At 37.4% G+C, this 19776-nt stretch overlaps 1 protein-coding gene across 2 annotated transcripts in view; it reads left to right on the forward strand.

Annotated features, from left to right (window-relative positions):
* The first annotated feature begins 15154 nt into the window (after positions 1 to 15154).
* Positions 15155 to 19776, forward strand: part of LOC148071731 (ATP-binding cassette sub-family C member 5) — a 35801-nt gene continuing 31179 nt past the window's right edge. Inside the window, exon 1 of one of the 2 annotated variants that reach the window (XM_087799680.1) lies at positions 15155 to 15281. The gene's annotated coding sequence lies outside the window, so the exon portion shown is untranslated. Of the gene's footprint in view, positions 15282 to 17479; positions 17502 to 19776 lie in introns of those variants that run through there. The other variant, XM_087799681.1, reaches the window with a different exon arrangement.

Consider the following 19776-nt stretch of genomic DNA (forward strand, 5'->3'; position numbering starts at 1 on the left):
TCTTACTGCTGCTGCTGTTGAAACCCATTAAGAGGCAAACAAAATGAAAAAAAATATATATATATAGGTATATATATAAAACTTGATATTCCCACCTTTTTCAATTTCACTTTAAAGCCAATTACTTATTTTTATTTTAATGCTTATGTCACTGGATTGTCTTCAGTTATTAAAGTATCAATAAAACTTCATATTTCCATAGCGCTTAACTCATTGGTATGTTTAACTTGTGGGAATATTTTGAGGCCCTGTTGCTCCTTTGACTGTTGATCTACTGCAAGGCCTTACCTCAGTCATCAGAGGGAGATGTTGAGTCTTGTTTTTGAGCTGCTTATGTTTCTTTCCAGGCGTGAATGCTGTAGAACAAAATGTATTTCTGTCCCATACCTTTACCAATGATGTCATTATTTCAAAAACTCACATCTGGTCATCACATTTTAGCATTCGTATTTTTAAGTTATGGTTATGCTAGCTGCCCTTTTTCTAACAGTTTTAGCATTTTTTTTTTATCTTTATTTTAAGATTTCCACTAAGCTTTTAGGCTCGCGTCTAAAAAGGACAATTTATTCATAAAAAAAGCACTTGCAACAAGTATTTTTAATCATATACGTTCTTTTGTAAACACATGAAAAATACACTCCTCATTCACTCTCTTGCTTCAGCAGCCTTTTTTTAATTACTGTGCAGCGTTCTATTAAAAAAACGACTAATTAGAATGTATAATTTCACAGTCTATTTCATGAATATTTATAATTTTGTCAAGTTTCCAACAAACAAGTTCTGCATTTATATAAGACATTTAAGGTCTTTATTTTGCGCAGTTAACAAATCCTTTCTGTTTGTCGGCAGGTTTCTTGCTGATATTCATGGCAAGAAATGAAAGCATTTTCTTTCTGGCAACAGGTACATGTATGAATTATTTTCATGCGTTTTCCAATAGTAAATCCTCAAGGGGAACGTTTCAACTCAGATGACGATTTAGAAATATGCCTTTGTTCCGGGTAAAAACAGGGCCGTTTGAGGTAACATAAAAAAATAAAGGAGTCCATTTTCGTGATAGCACAATAATGCAGGTCTGACTGGAACGTGGCAGTTATCTCAAAGTCCTGGGAGGTTGATGGCAAAGTCCATATTCACGGCACTGATTGCAGAAAGTTCAGCAAATTTCTCAGCACAAATGATGTTCTCCATTTATGTGTGCATGCCTGCATCGATCAGCGGGACACTTGGGGCTGCGAGGAAAACTCAACTCTTATCGTTTGGAGAGATTCTGTTGGAGAAATGCAGCTCTTAAATTTCGGGTGGACTGTGCCACTGAATAAAGGATGTTAGATTCACTAGTGCACAGTCTTTGTGAGTTAATCCTAATGTCTTTTTTGTAGGTATTCTTCAGTCAAGCATCTTCGAAATTATATTAAATGATTGGCGTGGTTCAGTTTTATCACGTCATTTTACATTACAACAAAATGTTTTTAAATTCTATTTTCAAGTCTAGTTTACCTAAAGTTTCTGCTTTAACTTGAAGTCATATGATTGAAAATACTGAGCTTGAGTATGTTTGTATGTATTTACTCAACCACATATATCAACTTGTTTTTTTCTGTTGCTTCTTTTGTGTATTGTCATGTTTCATTTATAATTCTGTACTGCCATCATAGAGACCAACCTATGTTGTATTTTCAACTCTGGCAATAAAAGTTTCTTAATCTTATATAAAAGCGTTTTAAATCATTGCTTTGCTTGTGCTGGGAAGAGACTGCACATGTAGATGACACATACAAGGGTTAATCAGATTAACCATCAGGTAGAACACTCACCATCACATCCTTCATCCAAGACCAATTCAATCAAGTCTGTGTTTTTCCAATTTGTGACCTTTGTTTTTGTCTTTTGGATAATCAATAATTTACCACGGAGCATAAAGATGCAAGCGAAAACGTTATTTTTCTTTTGAAAAAAATAAACCACGACATGATAATGTACATTCCTCTCTCCTTATACAAGTAAAATTATTGTGACTTTGAACCAATTCCGATATGAGTTCTTTGAGTTTCAGCTTTCTGACATAACAGTATACTAATTTAAAAAAAATTATTTAAAGTCTAAAGGTCCTGTTGTACTTTATGTGTGTCCATGTATTACATTTTTCTTTGTAAACAATTTTTTACTAGGCAGAGATAAAAGTAAAGGTTTTATAAAATATGTTAGCTTTCAATTATTTTAATAAAATTAAAACAACTTGTCTATTGAGATATGTCAAACAGTCAATGAGTGATTTGTGAAACCAAGAAAAAATATAAAAATAAAAACACTGGCACAGTGCATAGCTCGGTCAAGGACTTTTTTTAAACCACTTATTTGTGCTTGAAATTCTTAACCAGTGGTATCATCTCTCATAGTGGTTCTCACCATCTTTTTACTGACGTACCTGGAAAACATATCTTTTAGCCAAGCACAACCATAACAAATGCAACCATCTATATAAACATGATGTGAGTAAAATCAACTTCATAATACAATAAAGCAGGAAGACCACCGTCCTGTAATATGTAAAATGAGCTCCGTTCTCGTAATTTCTCATTCTGCGAGACTTCACACAGGAATGAACTTTATAAAGTAAAAACTTTTACAGAACATCGTCATGATGAGGGACTTACTGCATCTTTGAGAGGAAGACTTCAACATATGAAACATCTGAGTAGGTGAGGAGACTGTCACGATGTTTGGTTTTATTTTGCCATAGTACTTCCTGCTTGGCTATTTTCTTTTTCTTTAACATTAAACAGGTCCGGTTCCTTAAAGAGGTTGACAAGTTCCATAGCTGCTGGTGATCTATCAATCAGCCCTGAGGGATTTAAGGGGCTGAGCCCCAGCCAGCAGCATCAGCTCGTTTACAGTCCCACCTGGTCAATTTTTGACTCTGCTACGCGCTACCTGCTTGCAGTTACAACTTTGTTCCTCGGATGTTGTTGTACTTGACAGTTTCCAAGTCAGCGTTTTTTGTTATTCCGTTTTTGGTGAGTGTTTGTTTTGAATTTTTTTCTTTCCTCCCTCCGTGGATTGTGCGTCTTGCTGCCCTGTCGGAACCTACCCCCTTCTTTTCCCTGAACCATCTTTTGAGAGAAAGGACTCTGGACTTGTTTGCTTTTAGGATTATTACGTTTCAGACCTTGTTGCCATCCTGTGCATATTCTGGAGTTCTTGTGTATATTAAATCGTTATTTTGTACTTTTATCCTGTCCGCTGCTTATTGTCTAAGTATATTATTACAGAGAGTTCGGTTTTCACATAAATTGCCCTAATCTCTTCTGCAGCAAAAGACGCTATAATCGTCAATCCCTGGTATGTAGATTATCTATTCGTGGATTACTTTTTTGTCTCATTCCTAATGTTTTTGTCCTCCCAGTGAATGAGACTACATTTTGTTGTTTTATCCTGTCTGTTTGGTTGTAACATCTGCACTTGAGTCTCTCTCTAGTCTAAACCTCCTAGTTAATTGTTTAACCTCATCAGCCATTGACTCTGTTCTCCTGATGTGTTATTAAGATAATTCCTCAATGTCTTCCTCTAGTTTCCATCGTAACCACCTCCAAGCTACTCTGGATCAGTTTCTATCCAGTCTTCATGAGGCTTCTGTTGCCATCGGATGTTGGATAAAAGATCTTATCGTTTTTGTGTTTGATGTTTGATATGACGCCCTCAACCTCTCAAGTCTCTCTGTTCTCAGCACTCTGATATCTGGGTAGTTCAGATAGAAATGTATGCCTTTTGCTTCGTAGTGCCTTTTTATATTTGCACCCCTCTCCACTCTGGTTTTAAACAGACATCTTAGAGCGGGGACTGGCCAATATAAATGCATATTTTTCTTTCTTTTTTCCCCTATAGCTCTTCTTTCAGGGGGGGATTTAAAGACTCATCCTCTCTGTTACGTTACAGCAGAATAGTGTGAAAAAGAAGTCAATTGATTTCTTCTTTTTTTGTCCAAAGCCTATTACCTTAACTTCAAACACCTAAGTAACTCAAAAACTAGAAAAAATGTATGTGGCTTTAGATTATTTTTCAATTCATTGGTGGATTAATGTTAAATGTCTCATGAATATGATTTTTGACATTCATATTTTTTCCTGTAATGGCGAGTCTATCATTTTAAACAATCGTGACTCATTTAGGTTAGGTAGAACTTTATTGTTCTAATTGTTTTTCCAATTAGACACAGCAATACAGACGATTATTCATAAAAATAAAAATAAGAACAAGAACAAGAGAAATGAAGAGAGAGAACAAGATGACACAATATACGTCTAAAGGTAAAGAACATAGATTAAACAACAAAGACAAAGGATACAAAGATTAACATAGAATATAATCATCTTTTCTCTCCACTCCTGCCCGCAAACTCAGAATTGTACAATAGCCCGAGGAATTAATGAGTCCCTTAGTCTATTTGTTTTGCATCTGGGAAGGAGCATTCGTGCTCCATCTGCTTCTCTGCTCAGTGATGACAGTGCTGAGAGGATAACTGTCATCATCCATGATGTCCAGTGATCTCCTCTCAACAACTGTCACCAGTGAGTCCAGCTTCATGCCAACCACAGAGCCAGCCCTTCAGCTCAACCTGTCCAACCTGTTGACACTCCTCTTGGACACATTCCCACCCCAACAAACCACAGAACAGAACAGGACACTGGCCACCACAGACTGGTAGAACATGCAGAGGAGCTTCCTCAGAAAGTACAGTCTACTCTGTATTTTCTTATACACATGGTCTGTGTTGCAGGACCAGTCCAGTTTACTGTCCAGCCACACACCGAGGTACTAATAGTTGTGAACTATCTCCACCTCGTCACCTCTGATGGACACTGGACGTGGCTTTGTCCTTGACCTCCTAAAGTCCAAGACCAGCTCGTCTTTGAGGTGTTTAACTGCAAGTGGTTCCTCTCACTCCAGTCCACAAAGTCACGTATCAGACTTCTGTACTCGTCTACGCTGTTGTCCCTGATGCATCCAACAATGGCAGTGTCGTCATCATACTTCTGGACGAGACTCAGCTCTGAGTTGTAGCAGAAGTCTGAAGTGTAGTTGGTGAAGAGGAGAGGGGCAAGTACTGTCCCCTGAGGTGCTCCTGTACTGCACACCACAGTGTCAGAAGTGATGACCTTCAGCCTGACATACTGTGGTCGATCAGTTATCATTTAGTAAAACTGTTATTAAAAGCTGTAATTTTAACAGTATGCTTCACTTTAAGTTTTAAATAAAAAATAATCTGAATCTTTGTGTAATGCCATCATTGGTATCCTGAAGTTGATTTGACTGGCTACACCAATGAGCAATCCATCAGGCACAGAAGAAGCCCCGACACATAAACTCTCACTTACTACACTTGTCCGTGCAAATGCCAGAGAAACTGTGGGTTATTTGTGTAATCTCTAATGAAGCCAAGCAGCTTTGTCAGCAAACAAGGGTAATCTCGGCAGCTCCCTCAACAAAATCTTCAAACATGTGACTTTGAGTTGCTCAAAAACAATCTGAGGGGAATATTTGATTTGTTGCCACAATGAGGTGTCAGGGTTTGAGTTGGCATGCTGAAGGTGGATAGATGGATAGATGGATGGATTAATGGATACTCTACGCTCTTTGCAGATTATATAAACCAAAATTCAAATGTATCCTCCAAACCATATTTTTGTTCATGAAAGACTGAGATACTTTTCATTTATAAAGAGATCTTCCCATGATTACCTCCATCCCCAAGACCTCCTCCACCGACCCATTATTACCATGAGGTTCCTTTGAAAGACACTGCACTAATGGCTGCTGTGATAGCAGTTTTCCTTTTTCTTGGAGAGACGCTTCTATTATTTATGTAGCAAGAGACACATGACACATGTCCTCCATTTTCTTCCTGGTCTCCTGTGACCTGCTCCAGCCGTCTGTAGTTCAGTGTAGTTCACACCAAATACCGAACACAGAGTGTCTACTTCTCACCGTATTAACAATTACGCTGACTGACTTCAAGATCGAAGAAAACTGTGATGCTAACTATAGGCAAAAAATAAAGTGCATACTGCAAAGAGGCATGTAATCCATAGAAATGACATTAAACTAAGACAACTGTGTGTTTTTTGTATTTTTTACATTTTTATTAAAGTAAATACTTGCATTTGTAGGCAAGGCATTCTGGGATACCACTTACTGCCAAGGACGGCCCCAAAAATTCTTAAAACCGAGGAAGCTACAGCTCTTACACTAGAGTATTGGCAGGCAGATTTTGATCTTGAGGAATGAGATTGAGGATTAAGGAGATTAATGGGACACACCCATTCTTTAGCATGTAGCTAGGGCTCAAAGTGAACCGCTCTTTATTGGAAGGGTACAAACAATTTTGTCCACACACACGCACACGCACACGCACCACTAAATTAGTAGAGGACCATTATAAAATGACTTCACTGGACTAGTAGAATACACAATGTTCAGCAGTAGTAGGTAGGTAGGTAGGTAGAACTTTATTGATCCCTCAGGAGGTCTCCTTCGGGAAATTGTTTTTCCAATTAGACACAGCAATACAGACGATTATTCATAAAAATAAGAACAAGAACAAAGAGAAATAAAAAGAAAGAACAAGATGGCACATTTTAAGTCTAAAGATAAAGAACATAGATCAAAGACAAATAACAAAGACAAAGGATACAAAGATTAACATAGAACAGAACATCCTGATACTCTTACTCCAGTCCTGCCCCCAAACTCAGAATTAAACCATATAACAGCATGAGGAATGAATGAGTCCCTGAGTCTATTAGTGTTGCATCATGGGAGGAGCATTCGTGCTCCATCTGCTTCTCTGCTCACTTATGACAGTGTACAGAGGATGACTGTCATCATCCATGATGGACAGTAGTTTGTTCAATGATCTCCTCTCAGCAACTGTCACCAGTGAGTCCAGCTTCATGCCAACCACAGAGCCAGCCTTTCTGATCAACCTGTCCAACCTGTTGACACTCCTCTTGGACAAATTCCCACCCCAACACACCACAACATAGAACAGGACACTGGCCACCACAGACCATGCAGAGGAGTTTCCTGCAGACGTTAAATGATCGGAGCCTCCTCAGAAAGTACAGTCTACTCTGAACTTTCTTATACACATGGTCTGTGTTGCAGGACCAGTCCAGTTTACTGTCCAGCCACACACCAAGGTACTTATAGTTGTGAACTCTCTCCGCCTCGTCACCTCTGATGGACACTGGACATGGCTTTGTCCTGGACCTCTCAAAGTCCAAGACCAGCTCCTTGGTCTTTGGGGTGTTCAGTTGCAAGTGGTTTCTCTCACTCCAGTCGACAAAGTTACGTATCAGACTTCTGTACTCGTCTACGCTGTTGTCCCTGATGCATCCAACAATGGCAGTGTCGTCATCATACTTCTGGACGAGACTCAGCTCTGAGTTGTAGCAGAAGTCTGAAGTATAGATGGTGAAGAGGAGAGGGGCCAGTACTGTCCCCTGAGGTGCTCTTGTACTGCATACATGGTGACTTTAAATACAATGGTTATTGTCATTGTGAATATAGCATAAAATTACCTTTTTGCTTAATATAGTGTGTATATTATTGAAGATGTCGTCTTTTATGGAATTAAAAACAGATAATTCAAATTACCCTAATATCATAATTTAAAGTTGCTACTTTTTCGCAGACTTTGAACCCTAAGGTTTATACAAGGATGCGGCTAATCTATACATTTTTACAGGTTAAAACGCTCCAGGAGGTGATGACGGCCTTAAGAGTTGACTCGTTGCAAAAAGACGCTGTGACATAACATAAAGATAAATCTTCTGGTAGGCTGGTTATTTATACATATTTATCTTTCTGCTTTACTGCTGTGTTACAAGTAATGTTCCATAAGAACCTTTTCTATCTAGGTTAGGTTAGGTTAGATATAGATTGATCTTTATTGATCCTTCAGGAGGTCTCCTTCGGGAAATTGTTTTTTTTACAATTAGACAGCAATACAGCAATTATTCATAAAAATAAATAAAAATAAAATAAGAACAAGAATAAAGAGAAAGAACAAGATGATACAATATAAGTCTAAAGATAATGAACATAGATCAAAGAAAAATAACAAAGACAAAGGATACAAAGATTGACATAGAATAGAACATCATGATACTTTTACTCCACTCCTGCCCCCAAACTTAGAATTAAACAATCTAATAGCCCTAGGAATGAATGCTTCCTTGAGTCTATTTGTTTTGCATCTGGGAAGGATCTAAGAAATAGCAAGTCGTTAATATGTTACAAATGGATACCTGTGGCTTAAGATGGGCTTTTATACAGTGTGTACATGATAGTTTTCTTTGAGATTTTTCTTGGTGCAGCTTTTAAATGATGGTAGTTATGGGGAATTAAAACGTTGATGAACTTCATTAACTTTCAGATGATAAAATGTTCGGCCAACATCATTATACACTAGCTGTACTGAATCTTCAAGATGTAAAAGTACTGTCTGGGAAGTTTAATTTAATAATCCATTCAGTAAAGATTACACTGAACTCTTGAACTTATCGTTCGGCGTCCTGATTGGCTGGTTCGGAAAATGTCACTCTCTAACAGCCCAGGGTGGAAATGGCAGTTTTAATGAAGACGGGACTGATAAGTTCATGTTTCTTCGTGACTATTTTTAGTCATGTGCTGAGGCTTCTCTGCGAAAGACAAAAACATCTTAAAGCCAATTTGACAACGCTTCCTAATGTAATTCTGAAATATCTCGTCAATACTTTGTGACAACTTTCAGAGTTAGTGCAGGTGCAAGACTCATGAATAACAAGTTGGAAATAAACTTTCCCAAAGGACACATAGATATTAAGAGATTTATTTTCTAGAAGCACTTCACGAGTGCTTCCTAGAACAAGAACGGCTTCACACAATTTCATCTGCATTGTATAATTTAATAAATCTCCAAACTGCGAAGAGATTACCGGAGCTATTTACTTTGTCAGACGGAACGAGTGTGTGGGATCGTTTGTTCTTTAGAACCAGCGTCTCAGCTCATCTTTGATGGGTCTAGAGAGGAAAAGTTTAAGCATTCAGAAACTTTCCATCGAATGCAAATTTGTTATTGAGGAGGCTGCTTGACTCCAGCTCACTGGAGGCTGTGGGTGTTAGACATGTCACCGGCAATACAGAAGACTCCATCACGCAGCTAGGAAGTTTTTTTTTGTGCTAAAAATAGGGCATCATCTCAAAACCCACTAGCCCGCATATATATCCTGGTCTTTCGGTGGGGGTGGTTATATAGTTCTCAACAAGTCGTGACCTCCAGCAAACACTTACAATACATGGGCTTAAGAAGGAAATTTGCTGAGGATATTATAACATTTTTACTGATTTATAGGTAACTTTTACTTGTTTAATTTTAGATGTGTATTTCTACAAATATTCATTGTTGTAATTCTAAAAACATTCCATTTTCTTCTTTCAATTTTCCATAAAGTTACTTTTATTTAATCCATATATTTTTTATATCTGTTGAAGACGTACTGATATTAGTAAATGTGAGTGCAAATTGATTTTGTAATCCATCGTATTGCTCAGCTCATATATACATGATATTTTTCCCAGCACTGGCTTGTAGTGAGACTCTCACTACTTGTGGGGCCTCATGGGAAAATCAATTTCCTATTTGTGGCCTCATTGGTGCATCTGTATGGTTGACTAGTTATCTTGAATGCTCCAAACTTGGAACTGCAACAATACAAACCCCTCTGAAAAAAAGTTTGGCTCAGGTCTTCTCAGTAGGGTAGCAAGCTGACCTCACTTATCTATGATTGGATAATAAAGACACAAACTATTTCTAAACATAAACCATGGCTGAAGGAGGAGAACGGTAGATTGTACTGTAAATATATATTTAAAAAAAACTGTTTGTGTAAATGATTGGAAAAAAGGTTTTATTTTCAACTAAGATGGCCACAGGGACGAGATCCATTTTAAGTGCAAGCATTTTATTTTCGACATGTTTTTCCATTTTATTTAGTTATTCAAATGTGCAGCAGGTTCGGGTGATTAAGGATAGAAAGGCATGGATGGAAAGGCAGTTGGTCCTGATGATATACCTGCGGAGAAGTGTCTAGGAGAGGAGGCAGTGGAGTTTCTGGTTAGACTATTCAACACGATCCTGTGTAGAGTGAGGAGACGCCTGAGGAATAGAGAACAAGTGTAATAGTTTATTTTTTAAGAATAAGGGTGATGTTCAGAATTGCTGCAATTTCAGTAACTACAGAGGAATAAAGTTGATGATACAATGAAGTTATGGGAAAGAGTAGGGGAAACTAGAATGAGAGCCGAAGTCAGCATCTGTGAGCAACAGTATGGCTTCATGCGTAGAAAGAGTACTACAGATGCAGTATTTGCTGGTAGAGAAATACAGAGAAGGTCAGAGGGAGCTACACTGTGTCTTTGTAGATCTGGAAAAAGCCTATGACAGGTGCAGAGAGAGGAACTATGGTACTGTATGAGGAAGTTTGAAGTGGCAGAGAAGTATGTTAGACTGGTGCAGGACATGTACGCCAACTGTGAGACCTACTTTTAGAAACTTTTTGCCAGTATGTCAGTTTCTGTTTTAGCATTATTTATATGAAATGAGGACTTTGAAACAGAACTTTCTTTTTTAAATAATAATAATGTTATTTAAGAGTAAACCTGGTGTTTTTTTCAAAATAAAAATAATAATAATCTATAGAAAAGATTATTTATACTTTATTCTTTGCGGACCGATACCTGTCCGCGAACAAGGGGTAGAGGACCCCTGATTTAGAGTACCTGGAGAAGATACAAACTCCCCAAAGAAAGGCTGCATCGTCCTTTAACAAACACATTGTTGTAAAACACACAATTAAGTAGGTCAGCTGCTTTTGTTTTGCACGCGGGTGAATGGGTCATTTGTTGTTTGTACAGACAAAGAATAGCTTCAATAGTGTTGAGGAGATGTTTTTATACAGCGGTCCTCCTACATTGTGCTGTCAATGGAGTACACGAAAGCATTGTCAACGTTTCTCTTCCATCTAATGCCAGCTTTTTCCGCCAGCTTAGTAGTTGCTGTTGTAAAAACAAAACGCCTTCTTCTCTTGTTTATTTTTGTTCATGGCTATTTAAAACGTGCGTTTTCTATAGGGAGACTGCAGCAATTAGGATTTGATGAGTGTCTCACAAGGAACATTCCTCATACAGTGTTATGTTGAAGTCACCTCATTAGATGCAGCGATGATAAACGCACACTTACTTAATGAGCGAGGTTTGACAGTGTAGAGTCTTAAGCACACAAATTGACTCACGGTGTTGAATTTAAACACGGCGCGACGCTTTCTTGAAATTCATCAGGAAGACTGCCTGTGACAAAGTTGGGATGACAGAGGAATTCATTATCAGCCACATCAACGTAATGTGCAATCAGAGTATGCATTTATCAACCATTACCAATGAGGCACATCGTTCTTTAATCTATTTATTCTGCCTTGGAATGCGTTGCTGGTGTTGATGGTACCATCTCCAGATGTTGGAGTCTACAGTATGCAGTCTTCAATGGACTCACACTTACATTTTCGTATCAGAACGCGACCAAGCGTACCATGAATGCTCTCTGTCTTAGTTCAGTATGTTCTTCAAGTTTGCAGAAAGAAACATGGGCCTTTTAGCTGTTACCAGATATCTTCACTTGAAGTTTTGAACTTCTAAGTGCTTTCCTCAAAGACACAGATGATAAAACTAAACTAAACTAAAAGACCTTACTGGGTGTGTTCTACTGTTCTACTGGTAATTTAGTAGTTAAACAGTCTTTTGTTTGTCCTACATGAAATCCTTGGATAGAAACCTAAAGTTGGTTTCTAAAGAATCAATAATTCAATCACATTTTTGTCTCGTGTTTAATCCTTATACTACAGATTGGATATTTTATTTCTCTTTGGACAAAAATTGTTTCAGTTATTAAAAGTCAACTAATGTGTTTATTTAAGTGTCTCTTAAATTGATCTTGGACCTCTTTTGTATCATCATGATGTGTATGTTTGTACAAAACTCTCTTTTCATTAAAATATTTACATTAGAAAATGTGCTTAAGCCCCGCCCACTGAAAACGTTTTGTTTTATGGTGAATAAATCTATTTCACCCTATTTAACCACAACCACTCTGCTGTGATTGGTCAAGCATCTAGGATTTTCACCTCCCGTCAATAATCCCGGATGTCTCCACCTCCAACGGACTTGTTGTATAAACAAAGCGGGCGTGATTACAGCTGGCTGCAGGATGAGTGAAGACTATTATTACATCATAATGGACTCTGCTCTTGTAACCTCTTGTTCTCCGAGATTTCAGACGAGGAGAACTTTATAAAGTAATAATTTCAAAACATGGTCTTGATGAGGGACTTACTGCATCTTGGAGAGGAAGACTTCAACAGTTGAAACATCAATTCAGGAGAGTTGAGTTAGGTTCTCACATTGGTGAAATAAAAATGAAATTAATGAACAAGGTTTTGTCCCTGATTCTCCACAGATTTATTGGTGTCATTTGGAAACTGAAAAGGATTGAACTGTTCCTTTTCTTTCAAATCCCTCCTTTTTCCAATAACATAGCCTTATTTCATTTTGATTTAGCTGAAGGACATTTGATTTTGAGATACCCAGAAGAGTCAAGTAGTGAGGAACTCCCAATTGTAGTCATGAAATGATTGTGTCGTGTTGTACAAAAACTATCTGCTACACAGAATTCAACAGGTCTGTATTGTTACCATCCAGCTGTTTGCATGAAGGTTTTGTGCGGCAGGGGTCAACAAGGTTCTGTCTGACGGGAAGATTAGTTATCAACATGTTTTCCTCCAAGGCTCCTGTTGTTGCTGCAAAAATGTTTTCTCAACAACTGTTTTGCTTCAGCAAAATCTAGACATGTTGAGGCAAGAATCCAAATCAGATGTAATTAATCCAGTTCAACAATTCCTTTAACCACAATCAATCATTAAGGGCAGTGCTTATCTCTTGCTGATACAATGGATTCAACAGCACTTTTCTGTCGTCTACTTTCTGATAAGTGGGCCTTTAAAACCTTGAAAGAAAGCCAAATAACACCTTAAAAGATACAGAGAAATGGTGGCTCTTTGGCTACCATTGCTTTTATAGTTTTGTCAAAAACTGAAAATAAGAAAAACATGAATTGACTTTGAAATCAACATTTATTTTGTGAAGAATTTAAAGTGGCAGAAATAACTTCTCATTAATATGTGCACTAATTTTCTTATCTGGTCTAAACTTCCATGTAATGAATGTGAATTTTCGACTACTGAAAAAAATATTAGGAAAAAAAGTTCTTCGACACAAAATCAGAAAATATTCGTTGTATTTTTTATTGTTGTTCCATTCACTTAGAAGGAATTACAATTCGTTACTTTGTGATAAACGTATTAAAGGGCAACTAATGTGTTGATTTAAGTGTGTCTTGAATAGATATTGGAACTCTATTGTACTCATCAGGATGTGTTCGATTGTACACAACTCTCTTTTAATTGAAGTATTAATATTAGAAAATATGCGTGCTTGAGCCCAGCCCACTGAAAACCCTTCCTTTTTCTGAAGATGAAATCTTGTTTACCTTGACCACAACCACTCTGCTGTAGTTATATGTGACAGGTCAAGTTTTGGTCATCGTGCGTCAATCAATTTCCCGAAGGAGATCTCCAGAAGGATCAATAAAGTTTCTCTATCAATCTATCAATCCCAGAAGTCTACACCTCCAAGGGACTTGTTGTATAAACAAAGAAAAACTGGCTAGGAGTGAAGCCCATTATTACGTCATAATGGACTGAGCTCCTGTAACCTCTCGAGATTTCAATCGGGGAGAACTTTATTAAGTCACAACTTCAAGACATCGTCATGATGAGGGACTTACTGCAGTGATGGGTTGATGAGGTCTCATGATACAGCTGTGCATTGTTGAAAGACCAATAGATGGCGAAAATTAATAGGTTTCATTTAATTATTATATCAGATCAAACATTATGAAGCAGAGTGACATCTAGTGGCCTTTAAAAATGAAGACACTGCATCATGATACAGTGTCTTCACTACACATCTGTATCATGAGGCCTCATCAACCCATCACTACTTATTACTCTCAGTTCTTTAAATAAATAAAACTGTGCCATCAAGCATTTTTAAAGTTACGTGGTGATCTGTCGTGGGCGCAGGCAAAATTGTTGCTTTAATCCTTGTGTGTCCTGCGGGTCAAGGTGGCCCGAAAATAAATGCGGTCAAGGTTACCCTTGTGCGGCCTTTGGATCAAGGTGAACGACCTCCGTGGCTTCTAGGAATAAATATGTAAGTGGCGGAGGTCGTTCACTTTGACCCGGAAGCAAGTGACGAGAGTTGCACTGTGAGTTATGGGTGTTCAAAATTAGACAAAAAATAAAATACAAATTTAAAATGAAGCAGATTGTTTCTCGCTTAAACAATCAAAACAATACACAATTAAAATACATATTTTAAAAGAACATAGAGATAAACACAGCAGCCCCAATAGAGTTAAGAAAGGTATCCCAGAGAGTAGAGATAGAAATAATTTTCATGTGTATATTTCATTATTTAGGCTTCACAAACAAGTGTTTTTGGTTTTTAAATAAACATAAACGTTGTAATTGCAAATACACTTGAAATGTTATTTATTATTATACAACCACATGGTAATGAATATGCTTTTAAGATACAAGCATTTCGGGAAGCATTCCTGTGTAGTTGCCTCTGTTTTAAGAGTGAAAATTAAAAAAAAATGTTTCGGTTCAACTGTAAAACATTCCTTCTTTTTTCGTCCTGCTCTCCTCTCCTCTCTTCCCGGTCCAGGATGTTTACAACCTCACAGGCGGCAGCCAATCAGCGTCGAGCTGGAGCCGGCCGGCGACCTCTCCTCCGCCCCCCCTCCCCTCACATATCCCCGTAGCCCCGCCCCCTCCTCGCGTGTAACCACGACGACCGACGAGCCGCGGCGCTGATTGGCTCCCCCGGCTGCTGACGTCAGCATGATATCGGGAATTCCTCTCCCTGAAGAGCAAAGAGTGACGCCGCGAGCTTCACAGGCTGCACGCACCGCAGACACGTGAGTCCGCTCGGCCAGTGTTTTCATCCCCGCGAAAGATGCGCTAGTGTTTCCGTGTTCACGGCAAAACTTTGAGATAACATGGCGCCTCACATCCTCCGCTCGTGACCCGCCACAACAGAACACTGAAGGGCCGACTTGTCATGTAAGTGAATGAACAAAAACTTCCGGCAAATCCTTCCCTTTTCTTAACTGTCATAGCGGGGGATGCAGGAGACCACCGTGGGAAACATGTCTGTTGTTGTGTGCATGCATCGATCCAAGGTTGTGTGGCTGGGCTGGGGGTCATAGAACCGAGACAGTGACGCTGTCCCGGGGGGGAGTTCTGGAACCTGATATGTGACTTAATATTATCATTTGTAGTCTCTTTCCATCCCATGGTAGTGCAGACGTATAGGGTGAGATCGATCCATCCCTTTGTTTATATAAGAAGTTGGAAAAAAAAAACAAACAGAGAAAGATGAAGCTGACTTTGACCACAAAGAAAAGTTGGGAATCCTGCGTAGTTGTGGTTATTTTAAAAGTCTGTTTAAATTATATATAATGAGTATTTTAATGGAATCTATTTGACATGTAAGTAAATATATATGTGTGTTTTATTTTCAGCCAGTAAGTTAAATAATGTCTGTTTTTTCCTTTTTTTTCTTATTGAGACCTAAGAAATATACAAACTACAACTTTGTCTTTGTGAAAAAAGTTGTTGTTTCTTAAAAGTTGTTCATGCACATGGCTTATTATAGCGATTATCTTTACTAACAATATTAGTCAGTTATTTCATTCCCCTATAAACAAATGCAGAACTAGCAAAACCACTACTTTGGATTTCAATGGAAATTAAATGTAAGTAAGTAAGTCATTTTTATTTATATAGCGCTTTTCCAGACCAGGGTCACAAAGCGCTTAAAGGTCAAGATACAACTGATAACACAGCAGGAGTTCCAGAAAAGCAAGGAAAAGCCTGAACAAATAGAAACGTCTTAAGATGTTTCTTAAAGGAGTCAGTAGACTCCATCAAGCGCAAAGAGAGAGGAAGATCGTTCCAAAGCTTAAATGTAAAAAAACATCAGCCTTTTTTGTTCTTAGTCTTGTAACGTCCCTCTCCTTATTGACACATCAGGCACATGCAGCAAATCCTGTTTACTCCACCTAACTAACGGTGATCAATGACATGACAGTTTAATTTTTTTTTATTCGCTCTCGTGTATTCAAACAAAATCTAAAATCAAATTATCAGCTGCTTGTTGTCTCTGGCTGACGTTCCTGTCATCTTGTTTTAATAGTAACGTTCTACAAAAGTGTCCCTAATTGTGACTTTTACTGTTACACAAAAAATAAAATGTCCACAAATTGGAACGTTTTCCTGGAATATCCTTGATGGAAAAAGATTCAAATATCTATTTTATTATTTAATTTGTACATTTTATTAAAACAAAAGCTTGCAAATTGGGAAAAACACAAACTGATTTAGATTTTGTCTTGTGATCAAAAGTTAATTTTGCACTCATAGGTATTTAACCAATCACACTTAAATAATAAAACATTTGTTTTCTACAATCCATGGCAGCAAGATCAAGTACTTATTTGTTATTATGGGTTAATTTTCAGGTCACAATAAAGTTCTTACCATTTAGATTTGAAGCCAAAATGCTTCTCTAAATGGAAGACGTAAAGTTAAAAATCTAAAACAATAAACAGAAAGTTGTGTTTGGAGATAGTTGTGTTATGCATTTAGTTGTTAACTCTAAATAGTCACAAAACAAAAGCCATATCTACTGTGTGTTTGTAATCTCATGCACACAAGCCTTATTTGTCTTTCCCTGCAGTCTAACCTTTCTAGGGCCCCACACAAGCTATTTGACATAAACTAAAGGGTCCTTCTTAAAAATAGCCTTGAAAACCTCCCAGCCACATGACAAACTTCACATGATACAAACTCACAGACCACTAGCGAACAAAACTTCTTTTCATGTTTTTTTTTCACTGCTTCTCTTTATTCTAACTAAACAGGCAAGTGATTGTTACTGTACAAGCTTGTTTTCTACATCTAAGCCTATTATTAGATTCTCTGACCTGACTATTCGGACTGTATCGAATGCCCTTATTGACAACTCTGTGTGTGTACAGTCAACGTGAAACCTCACGCTGAGTCTGACCGACCTTGTCAAAGAGCTTTGCCACAGAGAGGATCAGTGACAGCGAAGGGACGTACTGGCTGCTCAGATGTCTCCTCCCGAGCTCCTGGGGCTGCGCACGAGTCGTCTTTAAATAGATAAGCACTTTAGTTGTATGCCCGAGCGGGGCCGTGACCCCTGCACAAAGTGATTTCTCAAGTCCACCGGTGTTCCACGGCGTGACTCGGCAAAACGTGAGTCTCTAAGAAGCAGCTGATAAGATTTAGATAGATTTAAATACTTGAGACGAACTCAATAGTTGCGTTTAACTCCAAGAAGAAGCGGTAACTTGTGTTTTGAAACTTGAGTGTCAGCGACTAGGAACCACACAAAACTTACAAGGGTATACATCTTGAAAGAAAATTGACAACATCACTCGATCTTCATATAAAGTTACAAAAAACAAGTTAAGGGGATTAGTACATATTGATTGGTGGAAGGAATTAACTTTTGAAAAGTAAAACAACTTATGAGTCAAAGTTAAAAAACTTCCCGAAGATTTTAAAATATTTCCATTACTTGTATTTAAATCCATCCAAGTAGTTTTAGTAACTTGTTGATGTTTTTTGATACTTTCCCATCAATGTGGTTCTGAAATCCATCATTTGTGATACACATAAGGTAAAAAAGTAGACATTTGTTCAGGCTTTTCCTTGATTTTCTGGAACTCCTGTTGTGTTATCAGTTTTATCTTGACCTTTAAAGTATATACTTTATAGAATATTGTTTTGATTGTTTAAGCGCTTTGTGACCCTGGTCTGGAAAAGTGCTATACAAATAAAAATTACTTACTTACTTACTTACATAATAAAACAAAGCACACAGTTACTTTAGTAAACATGTCTCATAGCAAGAATCTTGCGCCATGAATCTAATCCCAGTCGAGGTGACTAGAGCGCCACTAGACCACCAGAGACATCATGTCTGAGTGCATTCCTGAATAACCAAAGATTCTCTCAAACCTATTTTAGTGTTTCCAAGTGAGACGGACATGTGAGCTCGAGCTGGTATAAGCTCAGTGTGGAATTCTTCAAAATCTTGATGAACACATTTAGTTACCGGTTCTATTTAATTGAAGTATGATTAAAACTTCACTAACCACAGACATTAGGTTAGGTAGAACTTTATTGATATTGATAAAATGGTTTTGTTTTTTCCAATTAGACACAGCAATACAGCAATTTTTCATAAAAATAAGAACAAGGACAAAGAGAAATAAAGAGAAAGAACAAGGTGATACAATCTAAGTCTAAAGATAAAGAACATAGATCAAATAAAAATAACAAAGACAAAGGATAAAAAGATTAACATAGAACAGAACGTCATGATACTTTTACTCCACTCCTGCCCCCGAACTCCTTCATCCTTCTTGTGGAGAAGGGAATCATGAATATGTATCATGTTAGATTCATTCACCTGTTTCTTTATTTTCAGACAATATATCAAACTGTATCTAAATGCTTTTTTGGTTTGATAAAAACATCAAGTATCGATGAGTTAATGACACTTCATGATACAGTATTGAAGACACTGACTGTATCATGACACAGCGTTTTCATTTTGAGAGGCCTTTTAAAATGAAGACACTCTTTCATGATACAGTGTCTTTGCTGATCAATCAATCATTTAGATCATTGTTTAAATATATTCACTGAGGTATAAATAACACATTGAATAAACATTTCAAAACAATTCCCTTACCTTCAGCTCTCTATTGTGGACTCTTTATTAATTGTTTCATTCCTGATTTAAATTTTACCTAACCACGTTTCATTATGTTTAACTATCTGCTCATAGACAATTACCGGTAGTTAAAGTTTGACTGTTTTAGTCTGTCCTTCTTTATTCCTATTCCTATATCAGGAAGTGTCTTTGATTATTTTGGGTGTGTCTTTGTTACAAATTACTGTGGCACATACCAAGGTTTATATAACTCTGGCCAGGTACCAATCCGCCAGGGAGGGATTTAAATGGTGTGCTTCTCCGTATAATAAGACCAGTACTGTGTATACAATGTATCGTAATCACAAATCATGTACCTTAGACTAAAAACATGTTCAATTACATTACATGAAATAATTACTTACTTACTTAACAAAGATCTTACTATCACCTTCAGCTCTAACAATGTAGAGACATACATTAACCTGTATTAAACATAATCATACATAACATTATAACCTCTCTAACAGTGTTTAACACCCAACTCTATACTATCAACTATTTGAATCCTTAGTCTACCTATTAAAGGTCATTGACACACTACTTAAGGCTGTTGTTGATACACAATGACTTGTAATATAATTGTGATCAAACTGACTACCCACTAGCTCATTCCTGTCCTCCTAATACAGTGTAATAATAAAACAAAATAGGTAATAACTACATGAATATAGAAGTGAAAATGGATAAAAGTACCTTATATGCAAGGATAAAATGTGAAATACACAATGGATAATTGTCTAAATA

The sequence above is a fragment of the Callionymus lyra genome, chromosome 9 (assembly GCF_982586985.1).
Source record: "Callionymus lyra chromosome 9, fCalLyr1.hap1.1, whole genome shotgun sequence".
Classification (NCBI taxonomy): Eukaryota; Metazoa; Chordata; class Actinopteri; order Syngnathiformes; family Callionymidae; genus Callionymus; species Callionymus lyra.